This window comes from Athene cunicularia, assembly GCF_003259725.1.
Source record: "Athene cunicularia isolate RWA chromosome 24 unlocalized genomic scaffold, athCun1 chr24_part1, whole genome shotgun sequence".
NCBI lineage: Eukaryota > Metazoa > Chordata > Aves > Strigiformes > Strigidae > Athene > Athene cunicularia.
Window position 1 is genome coordinate 4447926 of NW_020799132.1, and position 8012 is coordinate 4455937.

Genomic DNA, 8012 nt, shown 5'->3' on the forward strand with positions numbered 1-8012 from the left:
CCCCACTTAAAGCACAGCCAAGCGAACAGGCTCAGCAGGAGAGGGGTTGGAAACCTCTGCTGAGGGGACGGGGATTGCACAGGCAGTGTCACCGAGCAGCAAGGCCACCGCAGCGAGGTCTTCCAGCACTCGCTGCGAGCCACCAAACAATGAAAGAGAAGGTTTCCTTGGCATGGTGGTGTTCGAGCGTGACCCCACATAAAGCAGCATCTCCCATGAACGTGTTGGCAAAACGCAGGTGCCTACAGGGGTTTGTCTTCCCTCAGAGAAACAGAATTTGGGGGACGACGAGAATGAAAACTAAAACCAAGGACCGAGAAATGAATTCAAATCCAGGCTGACTAGGCGAAGGGAAACAGAGTCACCTCCCTACGGCGACTTCTTCCGTACCCGAAAGGACGTGCTGGTTTCCAACACAAACCACGCAGCCACGGGCGATCCCGCGATTCCCTGGGCGTGCTGAGACAGCACCGCCTGCGCAGGGCTGGTCCTAGGGGGAAGCTATCGCAGCATCCCCACGGCCGGAGCTGAAGGTGCAGGAGCTGCCGGGCAAACCCTGCGCCCGCAGTGAGCGGGGACGGGCAGCCGAGGGCTGGTAACCCCTAAGCTCGTGGCCTTGGGAAATGTAAAATGTAAAATACAGGGCTAAGCCCTTCTTAGGCCTGATACCCTGCGGCTCCCGCTGACCCCGGGATCAGCGAGGAGCGCTGCCTGGCGTACAGGGCCGGTTTAACCTCCACCAGTGACTGGCGAGTAAAATGCTTGGAAAAACAAGGTCTTTATTCTGGAAAGAAAGGGGGGGCAGGGGGGAGTGAAGCAGAAGCCCTCAAATCCCTCTTATGCAACAGGCTCACATGAGGGAGAAAAAAAAATAAATCAAGACCTGGCAGAGAGGCAGGGAGCAGCCCCCAGGGCCAGTGCCCCCCCCCCAGTCTGCCCAGCTGGAGACCCCCACACCGGGCACACCGCACCACAGCGCCCGGACAGAAAACACAGCAGGGATTTAGGTCAGGCAGCAGCATCAGCTACAAAGCAAGGCAGCAGTAGCCCTGAGTACCCGCTGGAAAAAAAAAAAAAAAAAAAAAAAAAAAACAACGCTGTTTGAGGATGCGGGGAAGCAGGGCAGAGAAGGAATTGCTGATGCCCACTGAGACAGACAACATACAGCCTCGGGTCTGAAACCCAGAGCAGCTCTGTACTCCCAGCCCAATCCCCCGCCCTTTCCTTAAAAGCAGAATAAGCCCATCTAAACCTCCTCCATCTATGTGAGTTATTTTAGGCGCAACTTTTCTGGGTTCCAGCTGTGCCCGGGCTGAGGTTGCTCAGGTTTTTAGCCTGGCTAGAGTTTTGCAGTTACTGGGAGGGGAGGGGGATAGCGAGGGGGAGCCCAGCGTTGCCCATCCAGAGGCCGAAGTGAGCAACCCTGCCCAGCCTCCCTTCCCAGGGAATGTCCCTCAAGAGGGAGATTTGTCTGCTCCCCCCCTGGAAAGCCGAAGTCTAGATGTGCCAGACCTGCCCTGCACACACCCTCCCGGATCCCCTCAGCCAAGAGGGGCTCGTCACTACCTCTGTGGCAATTTCAGTAGCACTTTGCATTTTTTTTTCTGCAAGAAATCAAGACACTCAGGACGGTTTCAACACCAGAAAAACCACAAGAGGCTCCTACCTGCACCTCGCTCCCACCTCAGCAATAAATCTCGACAGCTTTTTTCCCCCCTTGTGAGCTAAAAGCAACAATGGTCTCCAGAGAGACCCCTCCTCAGAGCAGGGGCACTGCGTTTGGGCTCGGAAGAGCCAGCTAAGCCTCGTTACTCTTTGGGAGCCTAATTAGGGCAGAGCCCCTGCACAAGGGCCAAACTGGGCCTGAAGAACGGGTTTAGTTCCCTGGTAGGAGGGAGGAAGATCTGCACTGAGTGCCTTGGGGCTGTGCTCAGCAGAAAGTTTAGGAGTAGCTAAAGGCTGCTAGAGCATGTCTTACTCAGGGGTGTAAGGAAAGAGAAGCCCCCAGACGGATGTCTTAGGCTGTAACTCCTCCGGGAATGGCTCGTGCAGGGGCATCTCAGGTTTAGGAGCCTCACACATCTGTCTCGGCCGGTTCCTGGTATGGGAGACCACCCAGCGGGCTCAGGGGAGCAACACACGGGACCCCGAGTCGTTGGCGTCCAGGCAGCAGCACTGCGGTGTGCCCCACGTTAAAAGCACCCGATGGCCCTTTGGCCAGGATGGGTTTTGTGAAGCAGCTTCGCAGTAAGGCTGCTGTTACCCCCGACACGAGTGACCCTGCCCTGCTTGCCGGGATGAGGCTCATTTCGCAGGAGCCCGCTGTCACAGCCTCCCCCAAGGGGGCAAACCTCCCTCAGGAACTGCCTTAACCTCTGAACAGGCAATGGCTGGTGCCTAATGGAAACAGCATTTAGCATAAATTCCACTTAATGGGGTAGTGTTTTGGTCTTTGCCAAGTGATTAAGTGTATATGAAATATGCATGAAATTCTAATTTGTCCTCCTAATATGTAAGGTGCCAAATGAAGTCCAGGAGGGGAGAACAGGAGCCAAGACATAGCAGAGGCTGCTTGTAGTTCTAGTTAATGTAGTTAATGCTGCTCGCTTTGCTCACACTATATATTTATTTTTCGATAAGAGTATCTTCCGCTAAATGAATCCCCTGCAGAAACAGGCCAAGAGAACAGAACCTGGAGCTGCTGTGCCATGGGATCACACCCCAGAGCAGGTACGAGCTCTCAAGGGGCTCAGCTGGAGCCCCAGTGCTCCCAGTTTGGGCTGGGAGGGGGAACTGAGCCAGCAGCACTGCCTTGCCTAGCCCACCGAGGCGATGCCTGTCGGTAGGCGAGCCAGACCCGGGCGCGTAGCGTGCGCTGCCAGGCTCCTGGAGTGCCCAGGGCCGGGGGAAGCACCCCAATCCTGCCTCCCCTGGCACCTGCAACATCTGAGCATCAGCTCCCATTCCCGTCACGTGCCCAGAATAGAGAGGTCGGGGCAGGATTTTGGTTGCCAAGCTCGGAGGAGGTGGCTCACTCCTCCCACATGACAAACTGCAGCGTTAGCAAAAGCCCTGGGCTCCAAAATGATGCAGGCGGGCCAGGAGATGAGCGACTCTGGCGTGGGCACCTGGCCGTAGCGACTCCTAGGGCTGCTGGCAGGCTAGCCGGCAGCATCTCAGGCCTTTCTGTCCCGAGAGGACTCTAAACCCCAGCCTTCGAGCCACCAGCGAGGCTGAGCTGCTCTGCGTAGGAGGCGTAACTTCCCCCTGCCGAAATCACACCCATGAACCACGAGCAGAAATCCTGCGCGCTCGCTGACTTATAATAGCGCCTCGCACCCGCGCGCAGCGACAAGTGTCAGGACAGCAGTCGGGGCTATTCTTGGTGCCGAGTGGGCTCGGGAGCGAACCGTGTGCGTCGACGGGTTTGCTCTGTCGAGGATTAACACTCTAGCTACAGGACTTGGACCACAGCTCGACCCAGGCGCTTGCTATTAATCAGGAGGCGACGCAGCGCGACTGCTCGGGGGCTGAGGCTCAGTGCTGTAAAATTGGGGGTGTGCAGAAAATAAAAAAAAAAAAAAAAAGACTGCTAGGGATCATTGATGTGTTTTCCCATCCTGGTTATGTAACTGAAAATGGGATGCCTACAAACAAATGCAGTTCCTAGGCAATTTCTGAACAGTTAACAGTTATTACTACGGCTTGATGAGTGAGGGTATTGGAGAGCAACCATCAAAGTTTTGCCAGCAGCTCAGATCTTGGCTTGAAGGCTGTCGGGAGTTGCTTGCAGAAGAAGAATCACCTAAACATTTTGTACCTGGTAGAAGGTGGAATGAGGATGGGGCTAAAGAAAGCTACAGCTGAAAGGGCCCAGAAGCGAAGCTGCGCCTCAGTTAGCACAGGGCTTTTACAAGAAAGGTGCTCTCACCAGGCTCCTCATCATTCCAGCTCGCTGGAAGCTGCAGAGGACAAGCGCTGGGCCTCTTCATCCCCCTCCTCTGCCTCCCCCCAGCAAGGCTTATGCAATAGCCCGGCCTCACGGATGAGTCGAGTGTCATGGGTGGCTACCGCATTCCCAGCACGCCGCGTTCCCCGTGCGCTCCCACTAAAGCCTCATTACTGTACCTTCTGCTCTGCTCCCGAGCATCTGTTTCTAGCCTTGCCATGATATTTTAAAATACAGGCTGTGCCTGCTGTAGCGCTGCTTGTGGCTTGGACTGAAAATGCCAGGGTCTGAAATCATTGATATGAAACACGGGTGACTCATTTCAGAGCGTGCCAGGCCCATGTTAATTTTGTTAATACTGAAATCATCTGCTTGCAGGGCTGTTTTCTCTCTGCTACCACCAACAGAGCTCTCTGTTAGCTGTTGTTTCTAGAAGAAAGGAAAAGGGTAAGGGAGGGGGAAGATCGAGGTCGAGGTGGGAGCCCTGTTCACCCAGCACTGAGTGGGTCCCTACGCAAGAAGGTCCCAGTCTCTTTCTGAATTGATGGAGGGGTGGTGTGGCGGGGAATCGAGGCTGCCCTGGCAAATTTGGGTAAGCGCTGGTGAAAGTCACCCCCCCATAACCAAGGCACGGAGGAAGGCTGCAGAAAAGGTCTAAAGCGCTGCTGGCTAAGTGTGCCACGAGCGAGTCATTACAGCTAGAGAAAGCATAAACGATGCCCCTGGGACACCGCAACGCTTGCTTAGTCCAACAGCAGAACCTGCTGAAGGAGAAACAATGAATAAAAACAAAACCACCTCTCCTGGCTGCCACGGTGCCGTGAGCAGAAACTGTGTGGCTCCCGGAGATCCGTCTCTCCTGGCAAGCTCAGGTGCAAAAATCAAGTGCTGGGAGTGGTGACGCTTCCTGGGGCAGCTGGGGAAGGGGCAGGGGGTGCCGTGGCTTGGGGAGATGCAGCGATGGGGAGGGGTATCTGCCAACATGAGGAAGGAAGAAAAAGACGGTGGGTCCGGGAGCTCGTGGTCAGCCCTCTGCCAGGATGTGCCATCACCACCCAGGGCCCCTCCACGAGGTTAAAGTCTAATCTGGGAAGTCTCTGCCGGGCTGGCAAACTAGGTCAAAATTAAGTACAGTTCAATTCCAATGCAGCGTGATTGATGTCTCTGTTCACGTAGCTGGATGGATTTACCCTGCGAAGCACTTTCTGTCTCCTCAGACAGAAGAAAGGCTCTTTGCCCGTTTGCAGGTTGGGAGGGAGGGGAGCTAAGAGGGGCTCTCTACCCGGGACATGCTAGTGGCCTCAAAAGAAGAGAAACTTCATCACTCCCTGCTCAGGCAGTATTTTGGCCCCGTACTAACGGTATTATCTGCTCATCCCAGGCCTACGCAGCACACGGGAAGGGATCCCAGGGCCTAAGCACAGCTCTGCCCCTGCCACAGACCAAGAGGCGTTAACACCCGCACAGAGTCATCGCCGTGCTGTTACGTTCATGGGTGACATTATCTTCTGTTGTCTTGAAAAACTTCTCTCTTGAAGATCACTGAAGTGGCATCGCGGCGCGGCGTTGGTTTTAACCTACCGCAGGCTGCGTGTGGCACTCCGAGCGCGAGCGGCTCAGGAGGTCACCTTCATGGCTGCGGGGCGGGTGGTGTCAAGGTCAAGCAGGTGGGCTGATCAAAGGTCATTTTGGAGTAAACGGCCTGGAAAAGATGAAAACCTGGTCCTTTTCCTCAAGGGCAGGATTGGGTATCACCAGGGAAACAGGAAGCTTGAGAGCAATGAAGTAGCTTCACCCCAGAAGGGGAAGAGATGAGCCGATGTTAGGGCAGGTGATAACATCTGCTCAGGGGACAGGGGGGCACAGAGGCAATGGGGAGAGGCTCGAGGCCTCGCAGCAGCACGGAAGGTGAGCTGGCCGGAGCCACCAGCGGTTAGACAGGCTGTCCTTTGTCTCAGCATGGTTTAAGGCAAAGGTTTCTTGCGAGTTCTGTGGTTTTGGGGGAGGTTTCGGATAAGCCCTTTCCGAAGAAGGAAAAGGGGTGTCTGCAGGTAAAGGTTAGACCTGTGTGTCTGTATCAGCAGCCCAGCAATGCAAATGCTCTCCATAACCCTGGATCCCCTCTCGCCCCTCTCTCAGGACCAGCTGACAAATGCTGGCCTCCAGCCTCGGCGCTTCCCCTCACTCTCTGCCGCAGCTACAGCCCGACACCGGTGAGCGGAGGGCGCTTCGACCCAGCACGCAGGTAGGCAGACAGAGTGGTGACTTTTTTTTTCCTTGTTTTTTGCACGAAGTGAAGTCCTTGCAGGCGATGTGGTTCGTGGCCGACTTTCCCCCAGGAGAGGAGGGGATTTATGTGGGATGGTGGGGACGTGCCTTGGAAATGTCAAACTGAGTACCTGTACCCAGGTCAGAGTGGAGAGGATCCAGATGAGGAATTCAAGTAATGTTTTGTGCTTGTGTCTTTGGTGTCTATGGCAAGACGGGTCCACGCCTGTTGCTGACGGTGCCGAGTAACCTGTGTTTGGCTCCCGAGGAGCAACAAAGGCTTTGGACTTTCTTCCCTTCCTTGCTTCTGGCTGCAGCGATGTGTCCCTCCCTCTCGCTCCGGTCCCCTGGTGATGTCACCCACGGCGGGACAGGCAGCACTGATCTCCCTTGCCACGCTTCCCATGCCTCTGAGCTGAGCCTGGGCTCTCAGCCGGCTCACCGAGGCCTTGTCGAGAACTGGGGAAGGGCAGGGAACTGTGGGGTGCGAGCCAGCGCGTAACATATGGCCGAGCGACCTGCCAAACGCACGGGAGCAGGATGTGCCCCAGATAAGGGACTGCAGTGGCACGGCACCAGGATGCTCGGTCCAAGCACTGCCCCTGATGATGGTGTCCCTGAGAGAGGACTGCTTTTTTGACCGCATGATTTCCTGCTGGTATTAGAGCACCAGAGATCTGGGAGAGGGGGAATATGGGGATCGTTAGGTGCTTGTGACAAGGCGAGAGACCCCCCGAGCACCATGTTGCACAGCTTTCTGCCTCCCTAGGCGTTAGTAATCCTTGTGGTCAGATCTGTAGCGGAGGCTAGGACAGTTGGGGTGCCTGTCATCCCTTTTATTAAAGCACTGTGGCTCTTGGGAGAACTCAGAACCGTTGTTTAGTGCCAGTAAACTCTTCCTGGTGACATGCTTCAAAATTTGTGCGTCCCGCCCCGGAGCGGCGGGAGGGCTGGGGTTTTGTATGCCAGCCATGCCACCAGCGAGAGCAACTCTGCTCCCCAGGCAAATCCCCTCGGGAAGCTGAAGGCGACGAGAAAAGACCAAACAGTGGTGAACTGTTGAATTCCCACTGCTTCCTATTAGCCCTGCTCTGGATAGTGCTGGGGTTACCGCACCCTCTTAGATCTGCAGCGACATGTCCAGGCGATGGAGACTGCTCCTGCCCGAGCAGCTCTGCCTGATCCGGGCAGATGAAAGCCACGGGCAGACGGAAGGGAAAGTGCTACAGATGTCTTTCTGTAGATGAGACAAGTGTCATGGGTTTGTTTTTTGGGTTTTTTTTTTCCTAAAATGGGGTAGCTGTGTTCTGCTAAAAACAGCCAAACGTTGAGGAGGTAGAGGAGGCGAAGCAGATTTTCAAGGGGAGTCGGAACAGCTTTTCCTGTCCTCTAAACGGGGGGAGCAGGAGCAGGGCTTTAGGAGCAGCACCAGCCCCGCTCCAGAGGCAGGCCTGTCTCATGGCCAGCTCCTTCTCACCCCCCAAGTAGCAAAAAGGGGAAATCAGAGGGCACCCAGAAGGGAAAGCACTAACCAAGAAGGCAAACATGTTGCTGAACGCTCGAAGCCACTACTGGAGCATTCCTTGTCCTTCTGTGGGCTGGTCCCCCCACCCTCCCAGCTGCCTTTCGGGCACGTGATGGGGCGCGGGCAGCGTAAGCAAGGAGGGTCCAGTGGGGCAACTTACTGTAGTGGAGAATTATAGTTAAAAAAATAAAACAGAGCCTTTAAGGTGGAGGCACCCAGGCAGCCGGAGTGTAACCCCGTATCACCCCTAAAACGATGGTTGTCTGGAAA